The sequence below is a fragment of the Hyla sarda genome, unplaced genomic scaffold (assembly GCF_029499605.1).
Source record: "Hyla sarda isolate aHylSar1 unplaced genomic scaffold, aHylSar1.hap1 scaffold_666, whole genome shotgun sequence".
Classification (NCBI taxonomy): Eukaryota; Metazoa; Chordata; class Amphibia; order Anura; family Hylidae; genus Hyla; species Hyla sarda.
In genome coordinates this window covers 25215-41292 of record NW_026610682.1, presented here as the reverse complement: position 1 = coordinate 41292, position 16078 = coordinate 25215, and the positions used below count along the sequence as shown (strand labels likewise).

At 43.0% G+C, this 16078-nt stretch overlaps 5 non-coding genes across 5 annotated transcripts; all 5 read right to left on the bottom strand.

The window, feature by feature from the left end:
• Positions 1-1783: 1783 nt before the first annotated feature.
• Positions 1784-1974, bottom strand: LOC130343090 (U2 spliceosomal RNA). The gene has a single exon (XR_008882513.1). It is a non-coding gene; the product is annotated as a U2 spliceosomal RNA (small nuclear RNA).
• A 2080-nt stretch (positions 1975-4054) lies between these two features.
• LOC130343089 (U2 spliceosomal RNA) lies at positions 4055-4245 on the bottom strand. The gene has a single exon (XR_008882512.1). It is a non-coding gene; the product is annotated as a U2 spliceosomal RNA (small nuclear RNA).
• Positions 4246-6331: 2086 nt separating this feature from the next.
• On the bottom strand, positions 6332-6521 carry LOC130343077 (U2 spliceosomal RNA). The gene has a single exon (XR_008882504.1). It is a non-coding gene; the product is annotated as a U2 spliceosomal RNA (small nuclear RNA).
• Positions 6522-13379: 6858 nt separating this feature from the next.
• LOC130343088 (U2 spliceosomal RNA) lies at positions 13380-13570 on the bottom strand. The gene has a single exon (XR_008882511.1). It is a non-coding gene; the product is annotated as a U2 spliceosomal RNA (small nuclear RNA).
• Positions 13571-15655: 2085 nt separating this feature from the next.
• LOC130343091 (U2 spliceosomal RNA) lies at positions 15656-15846 on the bottom strand. The gene has a single exon (XR_008882514.1). It is a non-coding gene; the product is annotated as a U2 spliceosomal RNA (small nuclear RNA).
• Between the last annotated feature and the right edge of the window lie 232 nt (positions 15847-16078).

The window sequence follows — 16078 nt, the reverse complement described above, 5'->3', positions numbered from 1 at the left end:
ACCTTTGTTGCCTGCAGATGCCTCCTTGGCTGTCCCCAAACGGTATCAAACCAACACCCACGGGAAGCTGTAAGCATAGAGGACATGCCTGCACCCCATTGGACTTACCTGTGTGGGTTAAATCCGGGTTATTTGACAACCTATGGCGGTGATGGTTCTGCTCAGGCAGAGCAGTGCTGATGCTCCTCATAAAGCTGTCGCTGCTGTGAAGGTTCTAGGTGACATCACAATCCCTATGGTTACATACACAACAAAGCTGGGTTGTTGTTGTTTACACTCTGCAAGGCCTGTGGAAGTGAGTGACATCATAGCACTGTAGTTCTGAGGGTTCTAGATGGATGCAACAATCTCCTGTTGCTTCTATGAAGGCCATAATAGACGACATCACCAAACAGCTCCATAGTCACATACACAGCAAAGGAGAGATGTTGTTTACACCTAGTGATGTCAGTGGTATTGAGTGACATCACAGCACAGTGCTAAGGCTCCTGGGCCTGGACACAGCAGCGGCTGCAATATCTCAACGGAGAATACGTTTATATATATGTGTGTGTGTGCGCGTATATATATATATATATATATATATATATATATATATATATATATATATATATTTCTCCGCCGAAATCACTTTTAAACCCATTTCCACCTTTTTTTCCCTTCTCTTCCTCTTACTTTTTTTTCACGTTTTTTTACGTTTTTCTCCTTTTCGCCTCTTTTCTGGGCGTATTATTCTTCTTTTTCTTCTTTTTTTTCGTCTAATGCATACCCCATCAGTGCAGCAATGCTTATTCAATACCGCCAGCAGATGGAGACACTGGGGGATAATTTTCTAAGGATTTATACTGATTTTTCCTGTCTGAATTTGTCGCACAGAAAGTTGCAGGCCAAATATGTGTGACATTTCTGCGACTTTAGCTTCTAGAGCATTTTTACAACATTATACATAGGTGCTGAATACATAAAAAGCGACTGTTCAGCGACAGACAAGTCGCATCGGCTGAAAGTAGGCCAGAATGTCAGTCCATGTTGGAGCAGGTTTAGATACAGTCTAAAGCATAGATCTCAAAGTCTGTGCACAGAATTTAGCAAGGGCCTCGCACCTTCTGATGCATCAGGTAGGTGCACTATAGCATAGCCTAACCCTCTGTACTTTGGTCTATATTGATGCGGGACATAGACAGCCAGCTGATGACCAATCCATTAGTGCAATGGATGGCTGGAAGCATTTGTCTTTGCCTTTGCAATACCACAGAAGCAATGCATGGTCAATGTACAGCAATGACACACCTGTGTGAACAGCCAGGAGACCCCCCCATGTTATGTTACATAGTTACATAGTTAGTACGGTCGAAAAAAGACATATGTCCATCAAGTTCAACCAGGGAATTAAGGGGTAGGGGTGTGGCGCGATATTGGGGAAGGGATGAGATTTTATATTTCTTCATAAGCATTAATCTTATTTTGTCAATTAGGAACATTCAGCACCCACCCGCTATCAAGGCAGCTGCCTATCATGTCATGCCCTACCTGCACAGGTGTGCTGGCTACTCAAATGATCCAATTAAGGAGGCCATTTAGTCAGCAGCAGCAGAAGTCCTGTGCCTGGACGCTCCAACAGCGGCCAGACACAAGCAGAAGCAGCAGAAGCAGCAGCAGCACCACCTTTTGTTTTTTGGCTGCAGCAGCAGCAGCAGCAGCAAGGCCCACAGGGCTGGCTAGCTGGCTAGCCAGCAAGCAGGTAGCAATGAAAGTAGGAATCTTTCTTTTTAACCCTGTAAGGGGGTGGTGCACTGTACCCGAAGATACTGCCATATCGGGTCAATGCATAGGGCGACGGAAGCAAGCTTCGAAATCGGCCCCCGTTCTCAAAAATCCATTTAATATATGGTCCCCAGATAGGGGACGTATCAGATATTAAACTGATAAGAACAGATACTACACTTGATCTTAGCCAAAAGGCCGAGAAGCGATAACCGTGAAAGGGGCGGGCCCAACAAGGTCCCCTTCATGGGCACTATCACTGCTTGCTGTCAGGGAGGCTGCCAGACAATTTTCCATGCACACTCTGGGCTGGGGGGCAGTCAACCACCAGTACACACAGCAGAACCTAAACCCATACCATTATTGCTAAGCAGCAAGACAGGGGCCCATTGCACTCCCACGGGGCCTTTTTAAATGCAATCCATAACCCGGATTTGCCAGGAACCCTTCTTACTCCTCCTACTTGCATGTGACACTGGGCTTAGGATCTGCATAGGAAACACACACACAAGCACACACCTACCTTTGTTGCCTGCAGATGCCTCCTTGGCTGTCCCCAAACGGTATCAAACCAACACCCACGGGAAGCTGTAAGCATAGAGGACATGCCTGCACCCCATTGGACTTACCTGTGTGGGTTAAATCCGGGTTATTTGACAACCTATGGCGGTGATGGTTCTGCTCAGGCAGAGCAGTGCTGATGCTCCTCATAAAGCTGTCGCTGCTGTGAAGGTTCTAGGTGACATCACAATCCCTATGGTTACATACACAACAAAGCTGGGTTGTTGTTGTTTACACTCTGCAAGGCCTGTGGAAGTGAGTGACATCATAGCACTGTAGTTCTGAGGGTTCTAGATGGATGCAACAATCTCCTGTTGCTTCTATGAAGGCCATAATAGACGACATCACCAAACAGCTCCATAGTCACATACACAGCAAAGGAGAGATGTTGTTTACACCTAGTGATGTCAGTGGTATTGAGTGACATCACAGCACAGTGCTAAGGCTCCTGGGCCTGGACACAGCAGCGGCTGCAATATCTCAACGGAGAATACGTTTATATATATGTGTGTGTGTGCGCGTATATATATATATATATATATATATATATATATATATATATATATATTTCTCCGCCGAAATCACTTTTAAACCCATTTCCACCTTTTTTTCCCTTCTCTTCCTCTTACTTTTTTTTCACGTTTTTTTATGTTTTTCTCCTTTTCGCCTCTTTTCTGGGCGTATTATTCTTCTTTTTCTTCTTTTTTTTCGTCTAATGCATACCCCATCAGTGCAGCAATGCTTATTCAATACCGCCAGCAGATGGAGACACTGGGGGATAATTTTCTAAGGATTTATACTGATTTTTCCTGTCTGAATTTGTCGCACAGAAAGTTGCAGGCCAAATATGTGTGACATTTCTGCGACTTTAGCTTCTAGAGCATTTTTACAACATTATACATAGGTGCTGAATACATAAAAAGCGACTGTTCAGCGACAGACAAGTCGCATCGGCTGAAAGTAGGCCAGAATGTCAGTCCATGTTGGAGCAGGTTTAGATACAGTCTAAAGCATAGATCTCAAAGTCTGTGCACAGAATTTAGCAAGGGCCTCGCACCTTCTGATGCATCAGGTAGGTGCACTATAGCATAGCCTAACCCTCTGTACTTTGGTCTATATTGATGCGGGACATAGACAGCCAGCTGATGACCAATCCATTAGTGCAATGGATGGCTGGAAGCATTTGTCTTTGCCTTTGCAATACCACAGAAGCAATGCATGGTCAATGTACAGCAATGACACACCTGTGTGAACAGCCAGGAGACCCCCCCATGTTATGTTACATAGTTACATAGTTAGTACGGTCGAAAAAAGACATATGTCCATCAAGTTCAACCAGGGAATTAAGGGGTAGGGGTGTGGCGCGATATTGGGGAAGGGATGAGATTTTATATTTCTTCATAAGCATTAATCTTATTTTGTCAATTAGGAACATTCAGCACCCACCCGCTATCAAGGCAGCTGCCTATCATGTCATGCCCTACCTGCACAGGTGTGCTGGCTACTCAAATGATCCAATTAAGGAGGCCATTTAGTCAGCAGCAGCAGAAGTCCTGTGCCTGGACGCTCCAACAGCGGCCAGACACAAGCAGAAGCAGCAGAAGCAGCAGCAGCACCACCTTTTGTTTTTTGGCTGCAGCAGCAGCAGCAGCAGCAAGGCCCACAGGGCTGGCTAGCTGGCAAGCAGGTAGCAATGAAAGTAGGAATCTTTCTTTTTAACCCTGTAAGGGGGTGGTGCACTGTACCCGAAGATACTGCCATATCGGGTCAATGCATAGGGCGACGGAAGCAAGCTTCGAAATCGGCCCCCGTTCTCAAAAATCCATTTAATATATGGTCCCCAGATAGGGGACGTATCAGATATTAAACTGATAAGAACAGATACTACACTTGATCTTAGCCAAAAGGCCGAGAAGCGATAACCGTGAAAGGGGCGGGCCCAACAAGGTCCCCTTCATGGGCACTATCACTGCTTGCTGTCAGGGAGGCTGCCAGACAATTTTCCATGCACACTCTGGGCTGGGGGGCAGTCAACCACCAGTACACACAGCAGAACCTAAACCCATACCATTATTGCTAAGCAGCAAGACAGGGGCCCATTGCACTCCCACGGGGCCTTTTTAAATGCAATCCATAACCCGGATTTGCCAGGAACCCTTCTTACTCCTCCTACTTGCATGTGACACTGGGCTTAGGATCTGCATAGGAAACACACACACAAGCACACACCTACCTTTGTTGCCTGCAGATGCCTCCTTGGCTGTCCCCAAACGGTATCAAACCAACACCCACGGGAAGCTGTAAGCATAGAGGACATGCCTGCACCCCATTGGACTTACCTGTGTGGGTTAAATCCGGGTTATTTGACAACCTATGGCGGTGATGGTTCTGCTCAGGCAGAGCAGTGCTGATGCTCCTCATAAAGCTGTCGCTGCTGTGAAGGTTCTAGGTGACATCACAATCCCTATGGTTACATACACAACAAAGCTGGGTTGTTGTTGTTTACACTCTGCAAGGCCTGTGGAAGTGAGTGACATCATAGCACTGTAGTTCTGAGGGTTCTAGATGGATGCAACAATCTCCTGTTGCTTCTATGAAGGCCATAATAGACGACATCACCAAACAGCTCCATAGTCACATACACAGCAAAGGAGAGATGTTGTTTACACCTAGTGATGTCAGTGGTATTGAGTGACATCACAGCACAGTGCTAAGGCTCCTGGGCCTGGACACAGCAGCGGCTGCAATATCTCAACGGAGAATACGTTTATATATATGTGTGTGTGTGCGCGTATATATATATATATATATATATATATATATATATATATATATATTTCTCCGCCGAAATCACTTTTAAACCCATTTCCACCTTTTTTTCCCTTCTCTTCCTCTTACTTTTTTTTCACGTTTTTTTACGTTTTTCTCCTTTTCGCCTCTTTTCTGGGCGTATTATTCTTCTTTTTCTTCTTTTTTTTCGTCTAATGCATACCCCATCAGTGCAGCAATGCTTATTCAATACCGCCAGCAGATGGAGACACTGGGGGATAATTTTCTAAGGATTTATACTGATTTTTCCTGTCTGAATTTGTCGCACAGAAAGTTGCAGGCCAAATATGTGTGACATTTCTGCGACTTTAGCTTCTAGAGCATTTTTACAACATTATACATAGGTGCTGAATACATAAAAAGCGACTGTTCAGCGACAGACAAGTCGCATCGGCTGAAAGTAGGCCAGAATGTCAGTCCATGTTGGAGCAGGTTTAGATACAGTCTAAAGCATAGATCTCAAAGTCTGTGCACAGAATTTAGCAAGGGCCTCGCACCTTCTGATGCATCAGGTAGGTGCACTATAGCATAGCCTAACCCTCTGTACTTTGGTCTATATTGATGCGGGACATAGACAGCCAGCTGATGACCAATCCATTAGTGCAATGGATGGCTGGAAGCATTTGTCTTTGCCTTTGCAATACCACAGAAGCAATGCATGGTCAATGTACAGCAATGACACACCTGTGTGAACAGCCAGGAGACCCCCCCATGTTATGTTACATAGTTACATAGTTAGTACGGTCGAAAAAAGACATATGTCCATCAAGTTCAACCAGGGAATTAAGGGGTAGGGGTGTGGCGCGATATTGGGGAAGGGATGAGATTTTATATTTCTTCATAAGCATTAATCTTATTTTGTCAATTAGGAACATTCAGCACCCACCCGCTATCAAGGCAGCTGCCTATCATGTCATGCCCTACCTGCACAGGTGTGCTGGCTACTCAAATGATCCAATTAAGGAGGCCATTTAGTCAGCAGCAGCAGAAGTCCTGTGCCTGGACGCTCCAACAGCGGCCAGACACAAGCAGAAGCAGCAGAAGCAGCAGCAGCACCACCTTTTGTTTTTTGGCTGCAGCAGCAGCAGCAGCAGCAAGGCCCACAGGGCTGGCTAGCTGGCTAGCCAGCAAGCAGGTAGCAATGAAAGTAGGAATCTTTCTTTTTAACCCTGTAAGGGGGTGGTGCACTGTACCCGAAGATACTGCCATATCGGGTCAATGCATAGGGCGACGGAAGCAAGCTTCGAAATCGGCCCCCGTTCTCAAAAATCCATTTAATATATGGTCCCCAGATAGGGGACGTATCAGATATTAAACTGATAAGAACAGATTTTTTTTTTTTTTTACATTTTTATTGAAAAAACTCAAAAACTTAAATACATCACAAAAAATGTTTACAATACATCAAATACTGTTTTCCATAAATGTAAATTCCACATAGCTAATGCTTTTTTCTGCCCATATCTCTTTTTATCAATTAAATAGTACAAGTAAACTTCACTGTATATCATCTTCAAACATTCTTTTTCACAAATAAAATCTCTTTTGAAGACAAGGATATTACGAACTTTCCATAATACATTTTTTGTACAGTTGATAAAAATCCACAAAATTCTCTCTTTTTCTTTCATAACTCCATCACTTTTGCCATATAAAACAACTTCATGATTTAAAACTTTTAGACCTGTTAGGAATTTCAATAAAGAACCAATTAGTCTAAAAACCTTTTGTGCAAAATAACAATTCCAGAAAAGGTGCAAAACAGTTTCATCTATATTGCAATTATCCCGGGGACAGACACATACAGCATTTAGACCTCTTCTATATTGGAAAAATCTTACCGGAAGACACTCATGGATAATCATCCATGCTAAATCCTTGTGCTCATTAAAAAGATATGGCTCGTTTACCTTTTTCCATATTTGTACACACCTATTATAAGAAAAATTAGAGACCATACATATTTCTTCTTGCAAATTTAACTGTACTTCTATCTTGCGAGCATCCCTCAAGGTTAACAAGTCAAAGTCTTTAAGGTTATACATACGTATAATTTTTTCTAAGATGGCATAATGTTTAGGCGGAGTTAAAAGTACAGGAGAAGATAATGATAAAAACACCCATTCTCTTTTTCTAAAAATATGTCCCGCAGAGTACTTTAAAAAACAGGACCATACACTTTTCATAAAAAGTCCCCTAAAACACCAACTAAAAAACCTTAAGTATAAAAATTTTCTAATACAGGGAACCTGTTTTCCTCCATTTTTTTGTGACTTATACATAGTATCTCTTTTTAATTTTTCTGCTTTAGAACTCCATAGAAACTCAAAGAGAATCCTCTGAAGTTGCCTAGACATAAGTTCATTAGGAGGATAAATCATATTTAAATAGAGCATAATGGGTATTAGCATAGCCTTAATCACCAAAATTTTACCTTCTAAGGATAATTTCCTTAGGGACCAAAAGTCTACCTTTTTCTTTACCTTTTCTTTTACCATTAGCCAACTTTCCTCACCATTGTTATTTTTATCAAAGATGACTCCAAGGATTTTTATTTTTTCTGACTGTAATTTTAGGTTTGGTATTTGCACGTTTTCCCATTTACCTATATAAAAACAGTCACATTTAGATAAATTAAGTTTAAAAGCAGAAGCTTTACAAAAGAAATCAGTAACATCAACAACTCTTTGTAAAGAGAAGGCACTTTCACAAAAAACATTAATATCATCCATATAGCCACACACTTTAAGGGTGGCATTATTACCTCCAGGAACTGGCACTCCTTTTATTATTTTATCATTCCTTATTAAGTTTAACAGAGGTTCTATTGCACATATAAACAGTATAGGAGACAGAGGGCAGCCTTGCTTTAGCCCTGATGATAAATTAATAAAATCTGTAAGGAAACCATTTATTAAAATCCTGCTAAAAGAACCTTTATATAAGAGAGCAATTTGCTTAATAAATATGTTAGGAAAACCCATGCGTTGTAAAACCATCCATAAAAAACAATGTGATACTCTATCGAACGCTTTATGAAAATCTAGAGATAGAATGGCTAGATTTTGATTCCGCTCTTGCTGATACCATATGACGTCCCTAATAGCATTTAAAGGTTCAGCTACACTCCTTCCTGGGACACCACATACCTGATCCACATGGATGACCTTGTACAAAAACGGCTTCATTCTGTTAACAAAAATTTTTGACATAATCTTATAATCAACATTAAGAAGCGTAATTGGTCTCCAATTTTCTAAGCTGTTCCTATCCCCCTTTTTGGGGATCAGAGACACTATACCACTCCTCCAAGATAAAGGTAGAACATCAGAATTAAAAGCCTCCTTAAAAATATTAAGCAAATCATCTTTAAAAATTTCCCAAAAGGTTTTATAAAACTCTACAGGAAGTCCATCAGAACCTGGTGTTTTACCTGTGGATAAACTTTTAGCAGCAATTTCTAATTCTTGGCATCTTACTTCTGTGCAAAGTGCATCTTGGTCCTCCTTACTTAAACCACAATCTAAAGTGCTTAGGAGAAAATTAGCAGCAGATATATCAATGGGTTTCTCATTAAACAGATCTTGATAAAAGGATTTAGCTTTGGATAACATTCCTACATTAGTAGTTTCATCCTCAATGTTAATCATTAACTTTTTTGTTTCCATTACCTTTTTAAAAAAGAATCTTGTACACTTTTCATCCTTCTCTTTACATTCAACTTTGGAGTTAAAAATTATTTCTTTCCCTTTGTTAGTTATAGCCTTCTGAATATCACTTTTAACACTTAAAATCAGATCGTCTACATATACACCCAGCTCTTTGAGTTGATAATAGGTTTGTAGTTTTGTGTTAAGATCTCTATACCATTTCAATTTCTCTTTTGTTTTTTTAACACCCATCTTAATAAAATACTCTTTAAATTTTACCTTGCAGAATTCCCACCATGCTAAAAGAGAATTAAAATTAGTCCTTGAGTTCTGCAATTTTTTAAAAAGATAGATAAAATTACATTTAATTTCTTCATCTTCAAGCAAAGAGACATTCAGACGCCAGACTCCTTTGGCTCTGCAAACCCCATCAAACTTACATGTAGCAGATAAAATCTTATGATCTGAAAAAAAGGTAGAAGTCAATTGCATATTCCCATAAAATGCAAATCCAGAAGCAAAAATATAATCAATCCTTGACATATAAAGGCTATTCCCCCAGGTATACCCAGGGTCATTAGGGAAAGAGGTTCTCCACAAATCTTTTAAATTAAAATCAACTATAAAATCCTTTAGTTGTTTTTCAGTCTTATCTTTCCTTTGTTCAGATCCTCCAGCCCGCTCCTCTCCTGCCATTATACAATTAAAATCACCAGCGATGATAAGCGGGGATGAACCCGGTAAATAAAACTGAATTTTCTCTAATAAATCAGATCTTTCATCCTTATCTGGAGAGGCATATACATTTAAAAGTCTCATATTCATGTCATTATAAATAATATGAACGAGCAGGGCTCTACCGGGTACAATGTCTGTGAAGGAGGTAACTTTATACTCACTGCTCTTGAACAGTATGCCAACACCAGTCACTTTCCTCTCATTATCCCCTGACCACACAGACGGGCCAAGAGTCCATTCAGATCTCAAAGATGAATAATTGATATCATAATCAATGGCACATTCCTGTAAAAATAAAATGTCTGTAGGCAAAGAAGACAAGAAAGAGAATAAAGCAGCCCTCCTCTCCGGGCTCTTCAAACTCCTCACATTGAAGGAGGAGATATTAACACTTGGTAGCTCCTGGGTCATTCATTATCCTCAGACAAAGAACCCCAATCTGCAGGTGGTGACACAAATTCCTCAATATTAACAGGGTCGGATGCTGTTATAACCTTTTGGCAGACAATCTCCACATTCCCCTCGTCCGCACTAACTCGACCACTCCTTTTGATGTTAAGGCCCTTTTCCTCTTTCCGGTCTCTGCTTTTCCTCTTTCGCCGTTCTTCTACATCCATCTCCTCTGTATCCCTTCTGGGCGGTCCAGGACCCTCAACTTCCATGAGAGGAGAACCCCTCACTTCTGTCTCAGGTCCCACGACCTTCCCCGGGGACACAATGCTTTTGGAGACATGAGCCACAGCAGGTATCACAGGAATTCCGGTAGCAGAAGACTCAGGCATCACTTTCAGGGTGTGGGTCTTAGGCACAGGCACAGCATCCATGGAGCTCTTCCTCATCGAGGGACCAGCCGACGTAGCCACAATATTGGCCCAGGAGCGTTGAGGACAATCCTTAAAAGCGTGTCCTTTCTGCTTACACACATTACACAGAATCTCATTTTGACAGTCCAAAGTGGTGTGGCCTTTTTGGCCACATCTTTTGCAAATAACCACTTCCTCTTTGCAAGATTCTTGTGTATGACCATATTCATGGCATTTCCTGCAATAATACGGCATCCCAGGGTAGAATAAATAGCCACGTTTACGCCCAATTAAAAAATTTGCAGGTGGGCGACACAGACCTCCAATTCCTCTCACATCTTCTCTGAACTTAACAGCAAACTTATGCTTTCCAGTCCAAAAGTCCATTGCATTCATTATTTTATGAGAGTATTTGACTTCCGCACAATATTGGTTTAAAAATAAGACAATGTCTCTTATATCCACGTATGGATCGTGCATAGTAACCACCAGTGGAACATCGCCATTAGAATATAGAGCAATGAAAACAAGTCCTTTCATATCCTCCTCATTGGCAAGCTCCCGAACTTTCTCAAACATATGGTCACATGCAGATGCGGAAGTCAAGGTAAGAATGAAAAGTCCTTTACCTGGGTCTTTTAGGCAAAACACATGTTCTCTCTGAATGTGCAATAAATCCAGCATAATTCTCTTGACAAAAAATTCCAAAGTCATCTTCTCCTTTTTCTCCTCATCCACTTCAATACGGAAGGTGTTCTTAATCCGAGTTTCAGTATGCGCAGCAAACCTAAGGGTCGCCATGGGGGATCGCCTTCCCGTTCTTTGTAAGTCCTCCTCCTATAGCAGCATGAGGCTTAAGACGGCTAAAAAACCGCCGATGCCTCAAGGCCGAAGGTTCGACGAACTCAGAGCCCCTTGACAAGATACAAGATCTTAGCCAAAAGGCCGAGAAGCGATAACCGTGAAAGGGGCGGGCCCAACAAGGTCCCCTTCATGGGCACTATCACTGCTTGCTGTCAGGGAGGCTGCCAGACAATTTTCCATGCACACTCTGGGCTGGGGGGCAGTCAACCACCAGTACACACAGCAGAACCTAAACCCATACCATTATTGCTAAGCAGCAAGACAGGGGCCCATTGCACTCCCACGGGGCCTTTTTAAATGCAATCCATAACCTGGATTTGCCAGGAACCCTTCTTACTCCTCCTACTTGCATGTGACACTGGGCTTAGGATCTGCATAGGAAACACACACACAAGCACACACCTACCTTTGTTGCCTGCAGATGCCTCCTTGGCTGTCCCCAAACGGTATCAAACCAACACCCACGGGAAGCTGTAAGCATAGAGGACATGCCTGCACCCCATTGGACTTACCTGTGTGGGTTAAATCCGGGTTATTTGACAACCTATGGCGGTGATGGTTCTGCTCAGGCAGAGCAGTGCTGATGCTCCTCATAAAGCTGTCGCTGCTGTGAAGGTTCTAGGTGACATCACAATCCCTATGGTTACATACACAACAAAGCTGGGTTGTTGTTGTTTACACTCTGCAAGGCCTGTGGAAGTGAGTGACATCATAGCACTGTAGTTCTGAGGGTTCTAGATGGATGCAACAATCTCCTGTTGCTTCTATGAAGGCCATAATAGACGACATCACCAAACAGCTCCATAGTCACATACACAGCAAAGGAGAGATGTTGTTTACACCTAGTGATGTCAGTGGTATTGAGTGACATCACAGCACAGTGCTAAGGCTCCTGGGCCTGGACACAGCAGCGGCTGCAATATCTCAACGGAGAATACATTTATATATATGTGTGTGTGTGCGCGTATATATATATATATATATATATATATATATATATATATATATATTTCTCCGCCGAAATCACTTTTAAACCCATTTCCACCTTTTTTTCCCTTCTCTTCCTCTTACTTTTTTTTCACGTTTTTTTACGTTTTTCTCCTTTTCGCCTCTTTTCTGGGCGTATTATTCTTCTTTTTCTTCTTTTTTTTCGTCTAATGCATACCCCATCAGTGCAGCAATGCTTATTCAATACCGCCAGCAGATGGAGACACTGGGGGATAATTTTCTAAGGATTTATACTGATTTTTCCTGTCTGAATTTGTCGCACAGAAAGTTGCAGGCCAAATATGTGTGACATTTCTGCGACTTTAGCTTCTAGAGCATTTTTACAACATTATACATAGGTGCTGAATACATAAAAAGCGACTGTTCAGCGACAGACAAGTCGCATCGGCTGAAAGTAGGCCAGAATGTCAGTCCATGTTGGAGCAGGTTTAGATACAGTCTAAAGCATAGATCTCAAAGTCTGTGCACAGAATTTAGCAAGGGCCTCGCACCTTCTGATGCATCAGGTAGGTGCACTATAGCATAGCCTAACCCTCTGTACTTTGGTCTATATTGATGCGGGACATAGACAGCCAGCTGATGACCAATCCATTAGTGCAATGGATGGCTGGAAGCATTTGTCTTTGCCTTTGCAATACCACAGAAGCAATGCATGGTCAATGTACAGCAATGACACACCTGTGTGAACAGCCAGGAGACCCCCCCATGTTATGTTACATAGTTACATAGTTAGTACGGTCGAAAAAAGACATATGTCCATCAAGTTCAACCAGGGAATTAAGGGGTAGGGGTGTGGCGCGATATTGGGGAAGGGATGAGATTTTATATTTCTTCATAAGCATTAATCTTATTTTGTCAATTAGGAACATTCAGCACCCACCCGCTATCAAGGCAGCTGCCTATCATGTCATGCCCTACCTGCACAGGTGTGCTGGCTACTCAAATGATCCAATTAAGGAGGCCATTTAGTCAGCAGCAGCAGAAGTCCTGTGCCTGGACGCTCCAACAGCGGCCAGACACAAGCAGAAGCAGCAGAAGCACCACCTTTTGTTTTTTGGCTGCAGCAGCAGCAGCAGCAGCAAGGCCCACAGGGCTGGCTAGCTGGCTAGCCAGCAAGCAGGTAGCAATGAAAGTAGGAATCTTTCTTTTTAACCCTGTAAGGGGGTGGTGCACTGTACCCGAAGATACTGCCATATCGGGTCAATGCATAGGGCGACGGAAGCAAGCTTCGAAATCGGCCCCCGTTCTCAAAAATCCATTTAATATATGGTCCCCAGATAGGGGACGTATCAGATATTAAACTGATAAGAACAGATACTACACTTGATCTTAGCCAAAAGGCCGAGAAGCGATAACCGTGAAAGGGGCGGGCCCAACAAGGTCCCCTTCATGGGCACTATCACTGCTTGCTGTCAGGGAGGCTGCCAGACAATTTTCCATGCACACTCTGGGCTGGGGGGCAGTCAACCACCAGTACACACAGCAGAACCTAAACCCATACCATTATTGCTAAGCAGCAAGACAGGGGCCCATTGCACTCCCACGGGGCCTTTTTAAATGCAATCCATAACCCGGATTTGCCAGGAACCCTTCTTACTCCTCCTACTTGCATGTGACACTGGGCTTAGGATCTGCATAGGAAACACACACACAAGCACACACCTACCTTTGTTGCCTGCAGATGCCTCCTTGGCTGTCCCCAAACGGTATCAAACCAACACCCACGGGAAGCTGTAAGCATAGAGGACATGCCTGCACCCCATTGGACTTACCTGTGTGGGTTAAATCCGGGTTATTTGACAACCTATGGCGGTGATGGTTCTGCTCAGGCAGAGCAGTGCTGATGCTCCTCATAAAGCTGTCGCTGCTGTGAAGGTTCTAGGTGACATCACAATCCCTATGGTTACATACACAACAAAGCTGGGTTGTTGTTGTTTACACTCTGCAAGGCCTGTGGAAGTGAGTGACATCATAGCACTGTAGTTCTGAGGGTTCTAGATGGATGCAACAATCTCCTGTTGCTTCTATGAAGGCCATAATAGACGACATCACCAAACAGCTCCATAGTCACATACACAGCAAAGGAGAGATGTTGTTTACACCTAGTGATGTCAGTGGTATTGAGTGACATCACAGCACAGTGCTAAGGCTCCTGGGCCTGGACACAGCAGCGGCTGCAATATCTCAACGGAGAATACGTTTATATATATGTGTGTGTGTGCGCGTATATATATATATATATATATATATATATATATATATATATATATATTCTCCGCCGAAATCACTTTTAAACCCATTTCCACCTTTTTTTCCCTTCTCTTCCTCTTACTTTTTTTTCACGTTTTTTTACGTTTTTCTCCTTTTCGCCTCTTTTCTGGGCGTATTATTCTTCTTTTTCTTCTTTTTTTTCGTCTAATGCATACCCCATCAGTGCAGCAATGCTTATTCAATACCGCCAGCAGATGGAGACACTGGGGGATAATTTTCTAAGGATTTATACTGATTTTTCCTGTCTGAATTTGTCGCACAGAAAGTTGCAGGCCAAATATGTGTGACATTTCTGCGACTTTAGCTTCTAGAGCATTTTTACAACATTATACATAGGTGCTGAATACATAAAAAGCGACTGTTCAGCGACAGACAAGTCGCATCGGCTGAAAGTAGGCCAGAATGTCAGTCCATGTTGGAGCAGGTTTAGATAGTCTAAAGCATAGATCTCAAAGTCTGTGCACAGAATTTAGCAAGGGCCTCGCACCTTCTGATGCATCAGGTAGGTGCACTATAGCATAGCCTAACCCTCTGTACTTTGGTCTATATTGATGCGGGACATAGACAGCCAGCTGATGACCAATCCATTAGTGCAATGGATGGCTGGAAGCATTTGTCTTTGCCTTTGCAATACCACAGAAGCAATGCATGGTCAATGTACAGCAATGACACACCTGTGTGAACAGCCAGGAGACCCCCCCATGTTATGTTACATAGTTACATAGTTAGTACGGTCGAAAAAAGACATATGTCCATCAAGTTCAACCAGGGAATTAAGGGGTAGGGGTGTGGCGCGATATTGGGGAAGGGATGAGATTTTATATTTCTTCATAAGCATTAATCTTATTTTGTCAATTAGGAACATTCAGCACCAACCCGCTATCAAGGCAGCTGCCTATCATGTCATGCCCTACCTGCACAGGTGTGCTGGCTACTCAAATGATCCAATTAAGGAGGCCATTTAGTCAGCAGCAGCAGAAGTCCTGTGCCTGGACGCTCCAACAGCGGCCAGACACAAGCAGAAGCAGCAGAAGCAGCAGCAGCACCACCTTTTGTTTTTTGGCTGCAGCAGCAGCAGCAGCAGCAAGGCCCACAGGGCTGGCTAGCTGGCTAGCCAGCAAGCAGGTAGCAATGAAAGTAGGAATCTTTCTTTTTAACCCTGTAAGGGGGTGGTGCACTGTACCCGAAGATACTGCCATATCGGGTCAATGCATAGGGCGACGGAAGCAAGCTTCGAAATCGGCCCCCGTTCTCAAAAATTCATTTAATATATGGTCCCCAGATAGGGGACGTATCAGATATTAAACTGATAAGAACAGATACTACACTTGATCTTAGCCAAAAGGCCGAGAAGCGATAACCGTGAAAGGGGCGGGCCCAACAAGGTCCCCTTCATGGGCACTATCACTGCTTGCTGTCAGGGAGGCTGCCAGACAATTTTCCATGCACACTCTGGGCTGGGGGGCAGTCAACCACCAGTACACACAGCAGAACCTAAACCCATACCATTATTGCTAAGCAGCAAGACAGGGGCCCATTGCACTCCCACGGGGCCTTTTTAAATGCAATCCATAACCCGGATTTGCCAGG